The sequence below is a fragment of the Dama dama genome, chromosome 18 (genome assembly GCF_033118175.1).
Source record: "Dama dama isolate Ldn47 chromosome 18, ASM3311817v1, whole genome shotgun sequence".
Taxonomy (NCBI): Eukaryota; Metazoa; Chordata; class Mammalia; order Artiodactyla; family Cervidae; genus Dama; species Dama dama.
In genome coordinates, this window is record NC_083698.1 from 58578005 (window position 1) to 58599097 (window position 21093).

Consider the following 21093-nt stretch of genomic DNA (forward strand, 5'->3'; position numbering starts at 1 on the left):
TCCTCTGTCATTCCCTTCTCCTCCCACCTTTAATCTTTCCCAGCATCAGGGTCTTTTCTAATGAGTCAGTTCTTTGCATCAGGTTGCCAATGTATTGGAATTTCAGTTTCAGCATCAGTCCTTCCAATGAATACCCAAGACTGATCTCCTTGAAGATGGACTGGTTGGATCTCCTTGCAGTCCAAAGGACTCTCAAGAGTCTTCTCCAACACTACACTTCAAAAGCATCAATTCTTTGGTACTCAACTTTCTTTATGGTCCAACTCTCACATCCATACATGACTACTGGAAAAAACATAGCTTTGACTATAATATAATGACTGTTGTTGGCAAAGTAATGTCTCTGCTTTTTAATATACTGTCTATGTTAGTCCTAGCTTTTCTTCCAAGCAGCAAGCATCTTTTAATTTCATAGTTGCAATCACCAACTGCAGTGATTTTGATGGCCAAGAAAATAAAGTCTGTCACTATTTCCATTGTTTCCCCATCTATCTGCCATGAAGTGATGGGACTGGATGTCATGATCTTAGTTTTTTGAATGCTGAGTTTTAAGCCAGCTTTTTCACTCTCTTCTTCCATAGTGAGGGATTATTTCCCTTCCAGGAAGCTTTTTTAGAAGGCATAGCAAAACTGTGGTCACTATAGGACAGGTTTAAAGTTCTACTAGGGGTTGGTGTTGTTAGATGGTACATTAAGACTCATGCTAGGTGATGAGAGACAGCATAGCACAGTGGCTAAGGGCATGATGCTGAAGTTCAGATCCCAGTGTTGCCCTTTGCTACCTCTGTGACCTTGGGCAGGTTACTCAACCTGTCTGGACCTCAGTTTCCTAATCTGAAAAATATGGAGAACATTATCTTACTGCTATGGATAGCATGCTTGGGTTCCCCACAAATTCATACACTGAAGTCCTAAACTCCAGAGTAGTATTTAGACATGGGACCTCTAAGAACATAATTAAGGTTAAATGAAATCCCAAGGGTGGGGCCCTAATGAGGTACGATTAGTGTCTTTTAATAAAGGACACTAGGAAGATTGCTCACCTTTCCTCTATACACAAGCACGAAGGAAAGGCCACGGGAGCACCCAGCTGGAAGGGCTGCCACCTTCCAGTGACTGCCGCATGAAGGGACAGCTCACAACACCGACGCTGCCGTTGGCACCTTGGCCTTTGGACTTTGCGTCTTTAAAACTGTGAAAATATAAATGTCTGTTTGAGCCAGTCTGTGGTATTTTGTTATGGCAGCCCCAGCAGACTCAGTCACCTACCTTGTAAGGTTGTCGAAGAATTAAATGAGTTGGTAGATCTGAAGAACTTCATATAATGCCTGGCACGTGGGAAGTTCTATATGAGCTTTAACTGGCATTTTTGCTGGCCTCAGATCTGTGTGTGGGCTTGGGTTTTTGAGAACTGGTGATATTATGCACAAATGTGGCAATACATAATTGCACAAGGGCACACTGAATTCTGAAAAACAAATTTGAGAAATTTAAAATTAATTAAGCAGGAAGACGTTTACATTCTGAACTGAACTCAGTCAGGCAAAATTAAACATGCTAGCCTAGGTCAGGGCCAACATCTCATGCCTTCCTCCACCTCTCCTGGAGAGTCTGGATTCATGTTAGTTTAAAAAGCCTTCATGTCCCTCTCTTTCCCCAATGAAACCTCAAACCAACAATAAGTAAGTTGTTATGGGTCTCTGGGGAAAAAGAAAACAGAACAGGAAATGTCTGGATAGATAAGGGAAGCCTGTAAAACACAGATGATGGTTGTAATTTTAGGAATTCCAATATGAATGGCATCAAGTTAAACTCTCATTTTAAAATGATAGAGGCCAGAATGCTTAAATGTTAGTCTTTAAATATATTTTTTTCCTTTTAATATACTAAATTCACACATATACAATCCTTTAATCTTCAGGTAATTATTATGAAAGCCAATTTAGGAGAGAAGAGTCATTTTCTATGAAGGATCAGAAAACACTATGAAAAAAAAATAATTGCTTTCATTAAACAGTAAAGTATACTTTTAGTTCCAAAGTACCCCCCTTACGAGGGAGGAGGAAGAAGAGTTGAGGAAGCAGGGGGAAAAGAGGGAGTGACAAAAAGAAATAGAGAGGAAGGGAAAGGGAGAGAAGAAATGGAGAAAGAAAAGAAAGGAGGAAAAGGAGCAAATAGAGGAGAGGACTGTAAAGTTTTGGTTCTGTAGCTTTGAGGGGGAATTTGTAAGGTCCTTTGTAAAGTTTGGGGTAAGGGGGTGGGGTGGGAAAGTGGAGAGGAACAGCATTTTCTTCCATCCTTTTGAAATTTAGATGAGCTCATTCATCAGTTCTCACAGCTTCCCACTGCCCAGACTCTGGGCAGAACAACCTTTGGCCTGTGGACACCAGGCCCTTTAAGCTTGCAGATGTAGCACTCAGGTCTAAATTTAGCAGTAAGATTTAGACCAGGGAATAATAGTTGTGCCCCCAAACCCAGCACCTCCACCCTTACTCAAGCACAAGGATGAAGAAGGCTTTCCCTGATAGGAAGGTATCTTCTTGTCCATTATATGCTGCCCTGGGACTGGGGTTCTGTGAGCTGCTGTCTCCACTGGGCTTAGGTCCTGGTAGAGGACCACATAAATAAGGAGTATGACAGATATAAAGACTATCTTTGTATTCTTTGAAAGAGCAATACATTTAGTTTCCTTCCCTTCTTCTTGAGGCTATGGTCCAGCAAGAACACGGCCTTCTAGGTTTTTATAATATAGGAGTAGAAACAGAAAGTTTTAATTAAATCAATATTTACATGTACAAAATGACGCACTGGGGATACAGATAGGTATGGGAGAAGATGTCAGAGTCCCTGCCTCCTTAGGTTGACACTGCAGAGAGGGAGGAAGTAAAAATTCTGCCTTTGCATCATATTTTGTACCCCCCACCCTCAGCAATATGTTCACATCTTCCAACACATTCTGACTCCTGTTCCCTCCTGGACTCTCCCCTCACCTGGCATCAGAATAAGAGGCTTTCTTTGTCCCTGGTCTGGTCTCCAAAACCCTAAGTCCCTTCCTCCTGTTCCAAGGAGTTATATCGTATACAACAAGGAATCAAAGACAAGTGATTCCTTAAGAAAAGAATCAATGACAATGCTGTACTGGGTGCTGTGCTTGAAGGTCAGACATTTGGGGTAAATTAAAAAAAAAAAACTTTATGAGCAGGGCTTCTGCTATAGCAACCTCTATCCCCTGCTCTCCTCCTAGTTCTGTCTCCAAGGCGTGTGGGGAGAGCCATTCTCTATGGCTCCATGGTGTGGAATCAGGAACTGGCTGTAAAAGTGTTCCTTTCATTTGTTCTGTGGGGTCTAGCACCTATTCCACCTTCATCACTTTCTGAGCTTGTGTCAAAACTTTCTGGGAGACTCCATGGCTGTACTGCTGAAAGAAATGTCTGGGAACCTTCTTAGAACAACTCTCATTCCACATTATTACGGCTCCTTGGTAATGGATTGCCTATTCATCACCCTGTCTGTCCTTGGCTCTTACTCACTGTCTAAGTGTTGATTTTTTCAGATGTAACCATCTCCCACTCCCAGGGATTCCATCCAAGGATAATGGCAATCCTGTCACACTGGCCAGTGATCGACCTAGGGAAGTGCTTGTGACGTGATTCTGGTAAATAAAAATAAGTGGGCAAAGAGAATAACTAGAAAGACTTGTAAATGTTTTCCTTGCTCTGAAAATGAGACTTGTGAAAAGAAATAATTTCTGCATCTGCATGGGGAATATGGCATGATAACAACCAGCTTGCAACTGTGACAAAGTTAGCCTGAGGACAAAATTTATTAATATTTGCTGCAAATGACAGGGAATGTGGGCCCTTGATGATGATGTTTAGTTGGTCAGTCAATTGACCTAGGACTACCTTACTCAAGACTTCTCATGATATAATGCACCATATTTTCCTTATTGCTAAAATCAGTTGGGTCAGCATGCATTATCTGCTACTTAAACCTGAAGGTTTCCTGATACACCTGTCTATGTCCATTAATATGGACGATAAAGAATCTCAGCTCTTGGTCATAGGTAGGTTTTTATTAGACCTTTCTGAGATCTTGGGAGGAGGAAAACAACAGGAAAAGAAATCTACACTGTGATTTTTATTTATTTTTTAATGAAGATTTTTATTTTAAGGTAATTGTAGACTTATATTAAGCAGTTGGCAGAAATAATGGAAATTCTGTGTATTCTTCACCCAGTTTTCCCCAGCTGTAACAACTTCCAAGGCTGTAGCATTAAAACAATATAGTCAGGAAATTGACATTGATATAATCCACCAATCTTATTCAGATCTCACCAGTTGTACATGTATGTGTTTGTATATGTGCATAGTTTGTTCTATGTACTCTAATCGCATGTGTAGGCTTGCATATTCACCACCACCATCATGCTACAGACAACTGGAATTTATTTATTTATTTATTTATTTATTTTTTGGGGGGGAGATTTATTTTTAAAAGAAGCTGCTAAGCTCTTCATCTTTTGCATTGCTTCTTTTTAAACTGTGCTCCTTGGAACCCTTGTAATTCTCCCTTTCTATCTGACTTCAGTCACAGCAGGTCATTGTATATCTATTTTATATTTTAGGCTTCACAATAAGCCTTTATCTGGAGAATAAGTTCCTAACTTAAAAAGAGAATGGGACTGATAATCTATAGTAAATACACCTTTGATATTTAAATGATGGTACCTAAATAGAACTTTATATTCTCTCAAGGTACTTTTCAGGCCATTGTCTCTCTTAAGTCTTGAAACAGCTTTGATAAAGTAACTAAACAAATGAACAAATATCTCTACAATCCATCCAAACAAATAGTAGTGGAGGGAGGTTTAAGACAGGCACTTTACCTGAGCAACCTCTGCATTTGTCAGCTAGGAAGGGCAGCAGACAGCTTTCCACTTCCTCCCTTGGCCAGAAACCCCAGCAGAACTGAAAATGAAACCCTTTTTGTTGTAGTACAGGATTTGTTCCGGAACAGGTGATTTTGGCATTGTTCCAAGTAGTTTTACTGAAGCTGGGAAGCACTGTATAAGACAGATCCCCTCCTTCGAGGAGGAGGTGATGAACCCAGGCAACCCAGAATGAGTCACCTAGGTCAGTTTTGGCCAGTCCTGACTGTTGCACCTCAAGTCTTTTTCAACTTTATACCTCCATCACTTAGCATGAAACCCAGCATATGAAAGGTACATGAGCAATGCCTGATGATTTAATAAATAAACCTGCTTCTGTGTCAGTTGAAAACAATGGATTCTGTTCTTGCTGAGTAAATGAGAGGAGGACTAATAATAGACATTGCTGTCTACATTTCTTTAATCTGTAGAAGCCTATGCATGCTTTGCCTCTGCTCTGGCAAAATGTTTTTGAAGAATCTGTAACTCTATGAGAAGGCTCCCTGGCTTAAGCAAGACCTTCTTTTACGGAATTTCTACCATTTCCTTGCAGCTCTGGCAAATAAGGCAGTGTCTGGGATCTGAGACACTCAGTAAAGGAAGTCTCCGCAGGCGGCAGCAGCTCTGGAATTTCCCACAGCCACTCCTCTAACAATCTTCTAAAATCTTTAAGCTTTGATTGAATCAGATGCAAAGTATAATGGGAAGTTAGCCACTGTCTGCAAATTTTTATGAAAACAATTTGAAAAATAACATCCCTTAAACAGTTTTCACCAGCATGGTGTTTTCTAATATCTTCCTCTTGGAAAACCCCTTTTAATATGATTTCCTCCACAAAATCCCTGTTGAAAGAATTTGTTTATAAGCAAACACATTTGTTAAATAATAATAAATTTATCTTCCCAAGAGGAAACCAAAAAGTCAAGCTTCCCCCCCGCCCCTGCTAACTAAGTCATCCTTGAGGCTTGATTTTGAGTAAACAAAATGTTAAGCTTCTTGACAAATGAAAATAGCTAAAGAAATTCTTCCTTGCCCCCTTAGATGGTGCTTATTATTTTCCTAAACGGCGAGGTTTCTAGGTTTGAAGCTAGGTTCTGGAGGACACCAGGTAGACAGCACCCATTTAACAAAGGCCTGTGACTTCTAGGTCTTTTGCTATTGATTTACCCTCCTTACTTGTAATGAGTGCTTTATGATGGCAGTGGTAAAAACCAGCCTACCAATACAGAAGTCATAAGAGACACAGGTTCAGTGCCTGGGAAGATTGATCAGGAAGATTCCCTGGAGGAGGAAATGGCAACCCACTCCAGTATTCTTGGCTAGAAAATCCCATGGACAGAGTAGCCTGGTGGGCTATGGTCCATGGGGTCACAGAGTCAGACATGACTGAAGTGACTGAGCATGCACGCATGCATATCTGCCTAAGGTTCTGCCCACGTAGATGTCCTGCTGAGTGATGAGATTTCTGTCTGCCAAGCAGGCAGAGGCCAGACTTCAACTCCAGCCTTCTGTTGACAAGACATCAAAGGATGGTCAACAAGCAAGCTGTCCTATCCATTCCCCTCACCTAAGGAGTTGTCCATTTGAGGTATAGACTAAGTCACTTGTCTTCCTTGAACCTCTTCACCATGGTCTTGCTACATTTGTGGTATGAAGCTTTTACATTAGGATGGGGAAAAAGTTCTCAAGTCAGAGCATACTACAACAGTAAGTAACACTATGTTCTAAAAGAAGAAAAGAGTGTTTTTATTACCTTCATAAATTGCAATAGCACTTTCTTGGGGAATGATTAGAATAAACAGGAGCTTGGAAATCTGACCTTGGCTGGTGCAAGAAGAGAGAGAATCTGGTACTTCTGAATCTCCCATTCAGGTTCTCAATGTTCCAGGAAGCCCTGTGCTCAAGTTTCTTTTCTCCATTTAGTTCTCCTGAATGCCCAGCTTCAGTGCCTGGGCATTGCTGCCAAAGATCCTGCTGGCACATTCAGCTGCCATTCAAGGAAACAGCCCTCCACACCGCCTCGCACTTGGAAGTCTGTCTTACAGAATAAAACAGGTGGAAGGACATTTTGCCTTTAGAGTTCTCCTGGCATGTCTTGCTACTTCTATTGCCCGGTGCCAAGAATGACAAAAATCTTTTGTGTATGTTTAGGGGTGGGAAAGACCAGATATTACTGTGAATAGCAGTTAACTTGCTGTTTGGATAAGATTCCCAGGGCAGCTGTTATAACTCAGGCAGCAATAACTCTAACACTTGGCTCTGTTGCTAGGATGAATTGATAGAAACTTTGGAAAAACCATGTGAAAAATTATGCTCCCATGACACTGTTCAATATATTGCAGGTCAACTTAAAGACCAGATATCTGCTAGTATCATAATAAGGAAGTACAATGAGCACACTAATCAACTGGGGTTATATTTACATTTCCATTCTAATTATCTTCTGCTTTCGGTAAAGTCATTAGCATCTGTTGTCAAAAATTTGAACTGACACAAAATTTGCAATCTATAGGTACAACTGAGACAAGATTACCCTTTTTTTATGTGCTGACAACCTTATCTATACTAACCAGTTACTCAATTTCACAGTGGAATTACAAATTTTAACTTATGAATTTGCTAATTAATTGTTCTTAGCCAAAGACTTGAACCCAAGTTTAATGTTCAGTCTTCACAAATACAAAAACAATTTTTATGTGTTGTATAAAGAAAAAGACTACATTAGTATTTAAATGGTAGTTTTTTCATTAAATTAAAATTATACTTTAGTGGAAGATTAAAATATGACTAATTGAAATAAATTATTTCTGGAAAATGAGTTTGCAACATAGTTATATCAATCTCAACTTTGTCTGTTAAATCTTCTTAAGATTCCCTAGACCTTATTAGACTGCATTAATTTTTTTTAAAAAAGTTGCATGGTCTTGCCTTCATCCTCTCCTTTTTGTTGAACATATTCAGACCAATAATAAGGGACACAATTGCTTCCATTTCAAAATGGGTTTAGCATGGCATTACTGATATAGTCAATGATCCTGTATTACCAGCAAAACAGAATTAAAATTGATCTTGGCATAAATTGACTTATTTTAATTTGGTTATTTGATCGCAGCTGGAAAGTTGAACACACACTAAGAAAGCCATCTGGCCTGGCCTGTCTTTATTCATCCTGACCACTCACTACTTTAGCTTATCTATCACATCTCTTCTACATTCTCCTAAGTGCCCCAACTTTTCTAAGTCCCTGAGTCAAAGCCCACATGGCCTCAGCTACGGTACTGGCCAATCTGGTCTGTCATGCCCAGCGGTCACATGACTAACCTGTGTTGGCCTCTCTGTCATTCCTGGTGCCTGATTAGGCCCAGCAGCCTCTGCCTGTTTTGCAGTCTACTTCCTAACGCAGGCCTCAGCAACTCCTGTGGTGTCTTCTTCTGCCATCATATTTTCTCTGACACTCTTGCTTGCCTCTCTTGGCAACTATCAGCTTAGCTGATAGCACTTACGTGCACCCACATACTGATAAAGCCAAACCACAAGATAAACTCTTGGCCCTACCGCACTGACTTTTGGGCCTTCCTTCAACTTTTTGGACGTAGCACTGGAACTTGATCTTTCTGGGATTTCAATCTTGGTTTCCTACTTTTTCCTTGAGAAATCTTTCTCCTTTGATGTCCAAGGAGGAGCACCTTCTTTGTTTCTGCTCTAGGAACTTAAAGTAAAGGTGATGCCTCCTGTTCCTGTTGCCTTCTCGTTGCTGCCTCTGAGCTGGCTAACTCAGCACGTCCCCAGGCCTGGCCCAGATTCATGTGAATGCGCATTACCCCTGCCTATCTACCCTTTACAACTGCAGTGCTCTTGGGCAGGTTGATAGTATTGCCTCTGTTCGTCTGCCTAGGTTTTAAGGCAAAATGTGACTACAGATTAGAGCAGATGTGACTGAACCTAAGTGGGAAAAATGAAATTGTGAGCAACGAATTATGGGAAAGGAGGTGGGATAAGAGGATCTAAGTGGAGTTACTAGTAGGAGTAAGTAAGAACATATAGCAGTGAAATGAAAGACTGTGGTGGTGGGGAATGTGAGAACAATATCGTTGAGTATTAAGAGAGCTATACTTAATCATGAAATCCTACCGACTTAGAGCCTTGATGTTTGACTAGTAACATGCCTTACACACTTAATGGACATAGTTTAATAACCATCTTGTTTAATGAATAAATGTCCTAGAAGAATTAATGAGAATAAAATTAATGAAGGAAGTTCTTCAATTCCTTAAATATAATTTGCAAAGCCTAATGGGGATAAGGCTGTTATATACAGCACTAATGGAAGTCTATAGCTTTAATACAAGTTTTTAACATAATTTTATCATATCCCTAAAAGATGATAAAACTAGTGTTTATGAATGCAAAAATCTTAAGAAACAATGGACTAAAAGGATACATGATGAAGATGGCTTTCCACAAAAAGTAGATTTTTTTTTTCTAAAAATAAGGCAAAATAGGGCAATTACCTATAGCAATCAATTAGGGGAAAACAGGCTATTCAAAGGCAAATAATCATTATAATCCATTATTTATGTGAATTTATATTTTTTAAGCAGAGTATTGGTGAAAAAGCTATTAGATATTTGGGCAATCTTCAAAATTTATTTTCATAGCTTTTTAGCACCTATGTTGTTTATATTCCTGATCACACTTTTAGGTTTACTTCAAGGTAAATGATGGTTTAAAAGGATTTTCTATTGTCTCTTTTGTATTGTGGACAGGAGTTGGTAGGTGGCAGTTTGTATGTCAGAGTTGGTAGGTAGGAGGAGGAGGATGGAAGTAGAAGGAGAGCATCTTTGTGGTTACTATAAAGCTTCTAGTTTTATGGGGAAGATTATACTTTTTATTATATTCAGCCATTTTCCAAACTGTTATTTACATCTGCAATTAGGAATTTAAAAATCCTCTAAAATGAATGATTTTGTTTTTCGGATAAAAAATTGAGGGAGGGTTCTGTAGGCTGCAGCTTTAAGAGCTCTATCCTTGTATTTGAAGGGCCCAGAAATACTAACCAAAACTGCCATATAATCTGAGGGTAATTCTAATACCATATGCGCACATTTGTAGCCCTTATAATCTGCCTACACAGAGTGTTCCTACAAAGTGCTCCTGAGTCCACATGATGAAATGCATCATGGAAGTGGATCCTATTTCCCCATAAGAGCAACGTCACACTTGGGACAGGGGCTTATCACCAAGGACTCAGAAGTAAATAGATTAAAGATGTGAACAAAATGTGTGATGAAAGCAAAATTAGAACTATACATTTATATAATAATTTAATACCTAAATATAGTCCATGTCCCTAAAGATTGGGTATTCATACATTATGTACTTTCCTTATCAAAGAATTATAAGAAAATTTATTTCATACAGAAAATGAAATTCTACTAAAGCATATGACAAGAATTTTAAGCCTTTGTAATTTTTATTTAACTATTTCATAGGTCATTGAAAATTAGCACCAGATTCTCTGGTTCAACTGATTGATTTCGTATATGAGAGAAACTAGAGTCCAGAGAAGTTAAATAAATTGTGAAAGGTACTGTAGGACTACTAACTCCTAGGACAAGATCTCTCCACTTTTATCTGTTAGCCGAACAGCTCAGTGATATATTTATTGGTCTTCATAACACATAGAAGAACTGTTGGGAAATGACTTGAATAGCTCAGTCCAGACTATATGAGAAAGTCTGAAAATACACATTTTTTTCCTTAGTTTCTCCACGGTAAACAGATGGGATTAAAATCATGGCTATGTTTCAAAAAGTTGTCTATTTCAAAAAGTTATTCACTTTTTCCACTAGATGGTAAACTTCTATACGGACAAATTGTCCAGTGATTTGAGCAAAAGCAGAGAAAACTGAGCTATTGGTCTAAATTAAGGCAAAGATTGATGGTCAATGTACCATAATAGATAAATCTTAAAAATATGACATTAAATAAATAAATCAAATTGTAGGTTATATACAGTGTGGTGCTATTTTTATAAAAGGTTAAAACATTCATATACATATTTTTTTTTTAGGAATACATACAAACACTGTAAAATATAAAAACATGCATGGGATGATAAACAGCAAATTCATGGTAGTGGTTAGTTTTTGGGCAGGATGATGGAGAGAAGGCTTGGCAGGGATATTACTAGGGCTTTCATTTGTATCTGAAATGTTTAAATTTTTTTTTTTTTGTAAAGATTCTAGGTAAAGACATCAGGCAAATAAGGGAAATGTTAAAATTAGATGTGGCTTGATAATGGGTACCTGGAAATTTATTATATGACTCTTTATAATTTTCTGTATTTTGGAAACACCTCATTATCAAAATAAAAAGAAGGAAAAAATGATGGACTCAGGTTTCAGCAAGAGGGGATGGCATAATTTGCACCAATACATTAGACGTTTAAGAATATTTGTTTTTAATCTAAATCTTTATCTATACAAGTTTATTTACAGATGAAGAATTTTACAGATTTAGTCTCATTCAAAAGTTATGTGACTCAAATAAAAACTGATGTTTCATGGGGCCCAGCCACTGCAGAGCCTGATTCAACAAAGCCTAAGTCTAATCCCAGAAGCCTTGGGAGATAATGAAGCCTCGGGGTGGAAATGGCTACTGCTGTTTGGCTCTCACACTCTGGAAATATTCTTGTTTTCAACAGGAGAGATAGTACAATTGATGTATATGATAGCCAGAAAAGGGCTTTGACGCATGACTGGGCTTGTAGGTTTTTGTGTGGATTTGTCTTCTGGTAGGAGGATAGTTGAGATTCATCCTCTCTCCTGAATCAGCAGTCAGATTCTTTACTTCCCTCTTCTGCAGAAAACTCTGTGAATTTCATGATATTAATTCAGAAACCTAGGATCTAAGACCTTACCTTACTTCTTCTTCATCTATTTGAATATATTTTAAATGATGTATTCTGTAACTCATGACTGTATTTTTTTCTGATATGGTGAACTTGATATTTAAATTCTACTCACTTTAAATTCTATTTTCTGTCATCTACACCAAGTTCTGGTTTTAGTTACTCTATTTATAGTTTACAATCAAAAACATGCTCTCTCTAATTTCACTGTTGATTGAATTCAAATGTTTTTCATCTGATCCTACCATTCATGAGTTTCCCCCAAGGACATAAGGAAATTAGTTATACAGCTAAGTTATTAAAAAATAGTGATTACTAGCTCAAATATTTAATTGTATTCATATTTGAATGTCTGAGCCATTTATGTTAGATTTCTGGAATTTCTTTCCTCTAAAGGAATGATTTAGGTCTAAAGCAGAATTTTTAAACAGTAACTGTCATTCAAAAATTATGCATTCAATCTCGCAAATGAAAAGGGACGTTGGAAAAAAAAAAAGATAAATAGGGATAGGAAATCACAAAAGGAGCCAAGAACACAAAAGAAAGTAATAGGTTTGGGCTAGAAAAATTAGACTAAAAGAAGACAGGATGGAGAAAAAGTTTATCATGAATGCACAAAATGCAAACATAATGGCATCTAGAAACACAAATTGAGGTCAAGTTTTTAAATTGTGATCAGTCCCAAGGTGTAGATCTGTGACCCCAGGAAGAGTTAGCTGTAGCGATTCCTTCTACAATTCTACATCTTTGTGGGTTATTTCTATCTATTTTTTCTATTCACCAGCTCTTACTGAAACACACTGACATCTCTTAGAGATGGAAGCTATCAGCAATGTAGCTTTCTACCTTTCCAAAAGGAGAACATAATATACTCCTGGTCTAGTGGTAATTTCTTGTTTTCCCTCAAATTATTTTATTATAGGGCTCTATTTATTATTATTTTATTATAGGACTCTGAAAATGATACCTATGAAAATAGACAAGATGTCATCAATGAAGAATTCTTGATTCTGATTTAAAAAAATGGAATAGGAAATGACGCAATACTAAGGGAAAAAAAATACAATTTTCCTTTCCCCTCCTTGGCAAGTTAAATGCCCAGTTATCAAAGGACACAAGAAAATATTGCATACATGAGCAGAACTGTTTCTAAATAAAATGTCTAGAATGTAAATGCTGCATCAGTTCCTAATTAAGTATTCTGCAAATAAAGCCCTGCTCTTCATCTCATGTTTTCATTGGAAACTTCCATCATCAGAGACAGTGAATGAACGAAACAGTGGAGCCACCCAGTGGCTAATGCGGTTAACCGCAGCAATAGAGCATTTCACGGTGCATTTCGTCAGTTTCCTGTTTTACAAATAAGTGTATTTCCTCTTGAAAAATATGGCACTAAGCACCTCTAAGAAGAAATTTAAAAGTGTAATAGTAAAGATGAAGCTCATAACTTGACTATCACTCTCAAATGAGGCTTTTATCTAAAAGACTGAAGAATCTGTGAGCAAAATTTTAAAAAATAGAATAAAAGAAAAATATTATCTAATCCTGTCTAAAATACTTTTTAAAACTACAGTTTCTAAAAACATCAAAATAGTTTTTTTTTTCAGTACCAATTTTGATTTCAGAAAAGATTCCTTATAGAAATTAAAACTTAAAACATGAAATTACCTTAACACTTAAAAGTGCCTAATTCCACTCATTCATATTTAAAAGTATAAGGGTTTATGAAGAGAACTGATCATCCTTTTAAAATGCTTGTTTATTTAAAAAATTTTAAAAGTCAAAAGGGTTTATGAAGAGAACTGATCATCCTTTTAAAATGTTTATTTAAAAAATTTAAAAAGTCAAAACTGAGAATAATGCCAACAGGGCTTTCTGCTGGCTCAAACGATGAGATTTTAAAAATTAAAAATAATTTTTCTTATCAAAATAGTAAAACAAGTTTATTTAGAAAGATTAGAAAATAAAAGTAAGCAAAAAGAAATAAAACTCTCACCACAATTTGACTATTAATCCTCTGGTTTATATATTTCCAGAAAGTCTTCTTTACATATGGACTATGTAAGTGAAATGGGATATTACTGAACATAGTTTTTGCAATTTGGTTTTCACTTAATGTCATTCTATTTCCATACTTATTTACCTGTATATAATTTTTAAAAAGCAGTATAATATTCCAATGTATGGCTATACTATGCTTTATTTAACCTAACCTTCACTATCAGGTATTTAGCCTTTTTACTATTATATATAATAATATAAAATTACTCCTACATATTTTTTTAAATTTGAGGAGAACTATTTTAAGTGAATAATCTAGTAGGTATACTTTGCAATAGTTTTGAAATTCTGCAGTATACTTAGAGGAATACTTTTAACAGTTATAAAGTAAGTAACAGTGTATCCAAGTCAAGAAAAAGAACATTACTGGCCCCCAGACACATCCTCATCCCTTCCCAACTACAGTCCTCTTTTAAGATTCTGACAAGCATCATCAAATTGTCCCTTTCCCCTTAGGTGTCCATCTGAGAAGGATTGAGGGGTAACTGCAGTCTGTTGGTTCATGGACTTAATAGAAAAATATTGTTGAATTACATCAAATGACATGTCAGCAGTACTAAAACTGTACTTTTGATTCACAAACAGTATTTGAAAATATAATTCAGTTTTGAATTTCAGTTCACTGTGACTGATATTTCACACAGTTGTAGGCATTTTGGCCAATACTGACCTGTAAGGGAAGCTCTACCCATGCCAGCAAGTGTCCAACAAAAGTGAGACACCCTCGGGTCTCATTAGTACAGAATTGGGCTGTTTTCTCAGTTCCTTGTCCTTTTTTTCGGGTAGATGATCTCAGTGTTTAGACTGATGCAGCGCTGGACTTTGATGTGGGTTTAAGGAGAAAGGGGTGTGGGGAATAGGAAAAGGGCCTGGGAAGGAAAAGCAGTGCAGCCTACTTTTATTGGTATGGGACTTGGTTCTCCAAACTATCTGTATGAATGTACAACTGACCCTTGAAGTAGGAGTGGGGGGTGGTGATTTAGAGTGCTGCTCCCCAGCCCCCACCCCACGCAGTGGAAAATCCACTTCAATTTGCCGTTGGTTCTTAGTATCCACACTTCTGCATCCTTGGATTCAACCAGCCAGGGACTGGGGATTGTGTATTTCTTTAAATTTTATTTATTTATTTTTGGTTGCACTGGGTCTTTGTTGCTGCGTCTCTGGAGCTCCTCTCTGGTTGCCCCGCACGGGCTCCTCACGGTGGTGGCCTCTCCTGTTGCACAGCACGGGTTCTAGGGTGGGGGACTTCAGTAGTCGCAGCACTTGGGCTCAGTAGTTGCAGCTTATAGGCTCTAGAAGATGCAGGTTTCAGTAGTCATGGCACACACGCTTAGCTGATCCGTGGCATGTGGAAGCTTCCTGGTCCAGGAATCAAACCCCTGTTCCCTGCATTGGCAGGTGGATTTCCAACCACTGGACCACCAGGGAAGTCTGATCGTGTATCACTGAAGTGTGTAGTTACTGAAAAAAATCCAAGTGTAAGTGGACCTGCTGTCCAAACCCATGTTGTTCAAGGGTCAACTGGGTATAGATACCTGATATATGTATATGTGTATGTATGTATATAGTCTTTTACTCAGAATTCATTTCCCTTCACTTTTCTAGAGAAAAAAATTATGATGGCTTTGTAATTAAATTATATAATAGATATGGGCCATGAACAAAACGAGTGATATCTGTAGCTCTGAGATTTTCATGAAAATATATTTTAAACATATGGTAATGGCAAAAGTGTAGTGAAATTAACAAACTTAAAATTTCCTTTTCTGACCCTAGAAGATTAAATAAGTTACTGCCAAGTAAAAGAAAAAGAGGTGTAATTAAAATTTTGATACCTTGTTATAGGCTTGGGAACCCTGGATATTAAGAGAGTGAATGACAGTAACAACTAGCTGAAAGTGACATAAAAGTTTTATTTGAAAAGGCCACTATTTGTAAAATGCAGGAATATCCTTTCTAACTATTTAAACTCGAAAGAAAACCTTCAGATGTCAATTTAAAGTAGAGGAGGAGGTTCATAGTTTAAAAAATTATTTCAGAGGTATAAGGACAACACTTTTTGAAGACCATTATCTTAGGTCCTAAGACCAACTTGCAGCCAAGTGAAGTTTCCTTTGTGATTGCCTTCTTCTTTCTCCTCTTCATCCTCTTCCCTGTTCTCCTCCCCCTCCTTTTCCTCTCTTCTACCTCCTTTTCATCCTTCATCATCATCAAATGATTCTCACTTATTGAGGGATTACTATGTGCCAGTCACTGAACTAAGCAGTCTGTATACATTACTTAAAAAAAATTCTAACAGCACCCCATGAGGTAGAAATTACTATCCCCATCTTATAGTCAAGGTACTAAGACTCCTGGTAATAAATGACAGAGCCACTTTTGAGCACACGTTGGGCTGATTCTAGAGCTTATGCTTTTGACTGTTTCTATTTTTTTAAATAGTGGGGTTTGGGCAAAAGCCTCACCAGTGCATTGGCTAGCCTTGAGTTTACATGTGATTTCCTATGGTGCGTGTGTTCTCAGTTGATAAGTCACACTCTGCAACCCTATGGACTGTGGCCCACCAGGCTCCTCTGTGCATGGGATTCTCCAGGCAAGAATACTGAAGTGGGTTGCCATGTCCTTCTCCAGGGGATCTTTCCAACCCAGGGATGGAACCTGCGACTCCTGAGTCTCTTGGATTGCAGGCTGATTCTTTACCGTCTGAGCCACTGAAGAAGCCTATTTCCTACGATGAAAGTGTTAGTCGTTCAGTCATGTTCAACTTTTTGCAACTCCATGGATCTTACCAACCCAGGGATCGAACCCAGGTCTTCCACATAGCAGGCGGGTTCTTTACCATCTGAGCCACACAGGGAATGCTAAATAGATAGGATTTAAGTTAAAGATCCTGGGTCCTAGTCATTTCTTACATCCTTTCCACTAAAGATATTACTAGCAATTGAAGGGGGAGAAAATGAATTCCTAGTAGAAGGGGATTATTTGAAGGTGCTTAGATGTCTCCTTCCCCTGCAAATTTTACCTTACTTAGTCTTATAAGATTGTCCTTGAAGAAAAACTAATCAGTTCTATGGAGGATAGTAATTTGAATCCTGAATCTTAGTTTGATTTTTCTGGATTCTTTTCAACTCCTGTTAGCTGAAAAGTAAGTTTTGATGGGAAACAGATTAGAGAAAACCGTAGGTCACTGGACAATCATGGTAGGTCTGGGAGAAAAGGAGAAGGATGCAGAAAAGGGGAGATAAGAGAGCAAGAAAGTAGAACTTCTTACTTCACAGTCTCAAATAGGGTCAAGTCTACATTTACACTTATAAATGTGAAGGAGTTTAGAAACAATATAAAATACCATGTATGATAGATACATTGTTTTTGTCTGCTAATAGCCCATCTAAGACCCCTTACCTCTTTCCAAGTCCATGGTTCTTTCAGGACTGTCAATCACGATGCCCTGCCTTCTACCCCACATGGTCATCATGTGACCAAGATGGGCCATTCAGAGTACTATGTCTTCAAGGACAAGATGATTCCTTAGTGTTTTCTTCTTTTTTTTTTTTTGGCTGCACTGCACAGTATGTGGGATCTTAGTTCCCTGACCAGGGATGGAACCTGTGCCCTCTGCATTACAAGGGCAAAGTCTTAACCACTGGACGGCCAGGGAAGTCCCCACGGACAAAAGGATTAATCCAGGGTGGGCATCAGAGCCAAGCAAGGATAATCAGAATCCTTTAATGAGATCTGGTGTGTGAAAGCACAAGTCCTACATAAATAGACGAGATCTCTGTGTTGTGTGTTATACTCAGTCATGTCTGACTCTCTGTGACCTGGTGGACTGTAGCCCGCCAGGCTCCTCTGTCCACGGGGATTCTCCAGGCAAGAATACTGGAGTGGGTTTGCCATGCCCTCCTCCAGGGGGTCTTCCCAGCCCAGGGATTGAACCCAGGTCTGCTGCATTGCAGGTGGATTCTTTACCGTCTGAGCCACCAGGGAAGCCCTTGAGATCTCAGCTGGCCATCTTTCCTACTGTGGAGAAAGCCCAACAAGGAATGATACGGATAATATCAATGGGAAATAAATGAAGAATGGGAAAGATGATTCCTGAATCTATTCATGCCTTTTTGATAGACTATTATCACTTGCCACAAAATGGACTAAGTGATGTATTTTTGACATATTTTAAAATGTTCGATGACCCCACATGATATACTAACAGCAGGATTTTTCTAAAGCAAGTTAAACAATACCAAATTCACGGGCTTCCCTGTGGCGCAGCTGGTAAAGAATCCACCCGCAATTCTTACTTACATTTAGATTTATTTTCAATTGATTTAAAAATATAATGGGCCAATGTATATCAAGAGTTCAGATCCCTTGACTTAGTAATCATTCTTATGGGACTATATTTTAAGTATAGGGCTAAGCAAACCAGGATGTTTACAGAAGCATTCTTTTTAATAATGAAAAACTATGAATCTACATATCTAAGACTTGAGAAATGATTAAAAAAAATTATGGCGTGTTGATACAGTATTTTGAAACTTTAGCACTAATAAATATGGCTATGTAGAAATAAAAAATGATCAAATAGAAATTTAGAAACTTATAAAAACAAGTGAAAAAAGGAATTTCTAAAATTGCGTGTGTATACTATTACACCTTTATAAAACTCTGTACATATGAATTAATTATAAATATGCACTCAGAGATAGTGGAAATCAGAGGAAATAAAAAATAATGATAGTTGCTAACTTAGGATGGTGAGGGCATACAAATTAGACTAGGATTTCTTATAAAGTTAACAAATGTTTTAAATAAAAGAAAATTGAAGCTGATAAATACCCTATAAAATAATTTTTTAAAAAAAGGTTTATGTTGCTAACAGGACAAAATAAGACCCATATGTGGCTTCCCAGGTGGTGCAGTACTCAAGAACCCATCTTCCAATGCAGGAGACTCAAGAGATGTGGGTTTGATCCCTGTGTCAGGAGAGACCCATATCCAAAATGGAGGTTTCTAAATAAATTTTGAAAAACAACAACAACGAAAAATAAACCTGGAGAACCAAGATGTAAATGGTGGGGAGCAAAGAAGACCATCTCTCATATGAACCTGAGAAAAAGTACTAATTTACACTGAGCTTTGTTTTCCTTCTTTAAGCTTATTTTCTCTCATACATACAAAATAAAATGCTACAAGTATATAGTAATTATAGGAGACTATAGTCATATGTGCAGTAAAAAAAAAAAAAATCGATTAAAATCCTGAGTTTGGCAGAGAAGTTAGTAGGAAAAGGCCTGTGGTATGGCTAATCATTAAATGACAGAGGAAAGTGTATAAGAGATAAGAATTAGTACAATGTTGAAATTTCTGTGGTTTTTCTTTTTCTGGGCAGATAACAAGCAAGCATGCTTACAGTTTATCAGAAAGGTTGCTTTTGGCTCCCTGGGATTCCTAGCAGATATCTGAAGAGTGATGTCCTCCCATCACTTAGGAACTTTGTCCCTGTGACGATTCTGTAATCCTTTTGTTGACCTCATGGGACATCTCAATTTGGCCCAGATTTTTGCCCTGTAGTTCTCTTAGACACTCTACTATCTGCTATTGCATACATGAAAGAGGACATAGACGGTTACCCCAAATCCTACAAATATGAAAGCCAGAAGTGGTGTTAAATAGAAACAAATAGGAGACACCATAAAATTCACGGGCTTTTGTATCAATAAAAAACTTTATCAATTATTAATTGAGTCACCTAGAGCAAATTACTTAATTCATTTACATTTTCTGTAAAATGAGTATTATAATTTAGTCAATAACATTCATTGTTATTAAAGAAAAAGGGGTTGTGCTAGGCAATAGTGATTAAAAAATTTAAGGCATAATATCTAGCCTCAGGGAGCTCACAGATGATAAATATCAAGAGATAATTATCGCATGGTAAGCGCAACAGATTTCTCATGGAAGCACAGACAAACTATCTAAGGATGGGACAGGGAAAGTTTGAAAGTGAGGGCTCAGGGTTTATCTTGAAGGGATTCAAAGAGATCACTAAAGAGATCACTATATAAATGCACCGAGCATACCCCACATTTGTAAGAAATACTTGATTAATTTGCTGTCCTCATTCTGGAGTGACCTTAGTTACAAATTCTTGCAACAGAGCTGAGCATTTTGTACTGGGCAACATCAAAGTTGTGAAACATAAATTCTTTCAGGGAGATAAAATCAGGCATTCTTTAAGAATGAGCATTACAAAGACTACACACAAGAAGCTGTCTTATTACTCTCTAAAACCTGGAATTTAACAAATTTTCTTAGTCAAAGCTAGTTTGCTGTTTCAAAGACTCAGCCTTGTTTACAAACCCCAGGGAGTCACGACACAAAGAAAGAAACTTAAGAAGGAGAAAAAAAAAATGTGAACTCAAAGACAAGATTTTTCCCAAGAACTTTGACCTTTTCTATTGACCAATTATGAAACTATTTAAAAACTGTTATGCATGTTTTTGGAAACATTTTTCAAGATAAGACAAAAAGTACAAAACCTCTGCAATGTGAAACACTTTGAATGAATGAAGTGGGTTTCTAGCACACAGTAATTGAAGTACTTGACCTAGCTGTCATTCCCTTTCCTTATCCATGTCAGTTAAATCAGTTATCCTGCTGATCCCTGATCTGGCCTCTGAATCTTAACACAACTACTTGGGATACCACTACCAAAATAGAGAAATTGCTGTAGTTACTGGAAGTGAAATGGGAGGGATGGTAGAGAGGGTGATGAAAAAGGATGAGGTTGTCCTTAAGAATGGCAAGTGTGCACAGGTTGGATGCATGAAACAAGTGCTCGAGCCTGGTGCACTGGGAAGACCCAGAGGGATCGCGTGGAGAGGGAGGTGGGACGGGGGATCGGGATGGGGAATACATGTTAATCCATGGCTGATTCACGTCAATGTATGACAAAACCACTACAATATTGTAAAGTAATTAGCTGCCAACTAATAAAATAAATGGAAAAAAAAAAAAAAAAGAATGGCACAGTGAAAAACAGGCCTTAATAAGGGGGAAGTGGACATACATGCCTGGTAGTGAGAGGTCCATCTTACTTTCTGGGGCATAGCTGGGCCTCTCTGAACTTACAGTCTCAGCTGGGCCTGAGATAAGGCAGTGGATTGGTTTCAATGAACATATAAGCTGC

General features: G+C 37.9%; 1 long non-coding RNA gene across 1 annotated transcript in view; it reads right to left on the reverse strand.

Annotated features, from left to right (window-relative positions):
• Positions 1–1111: 1111 nt before the first annotated feature.
• LOC133072286 (uncharacterized) overlaps positions 1112–21093 on the reverse strand; it is a 31670-nt gene continuing 11688 nt past the window's right edge. Inside the window, exons 2-3 of the long non-coding RNA XR_009696682.1 lie at positions 1270–1468; positions 1112–1192 (exon numbers count right to left, since the gene is read on the reverse strand). This is a non-coding gene — a long non-coding RNA (uncharacterized LOC133072286). The remainder of the gene's footprint in view (positions 1193–1269; positions 1469–21093) is intronic.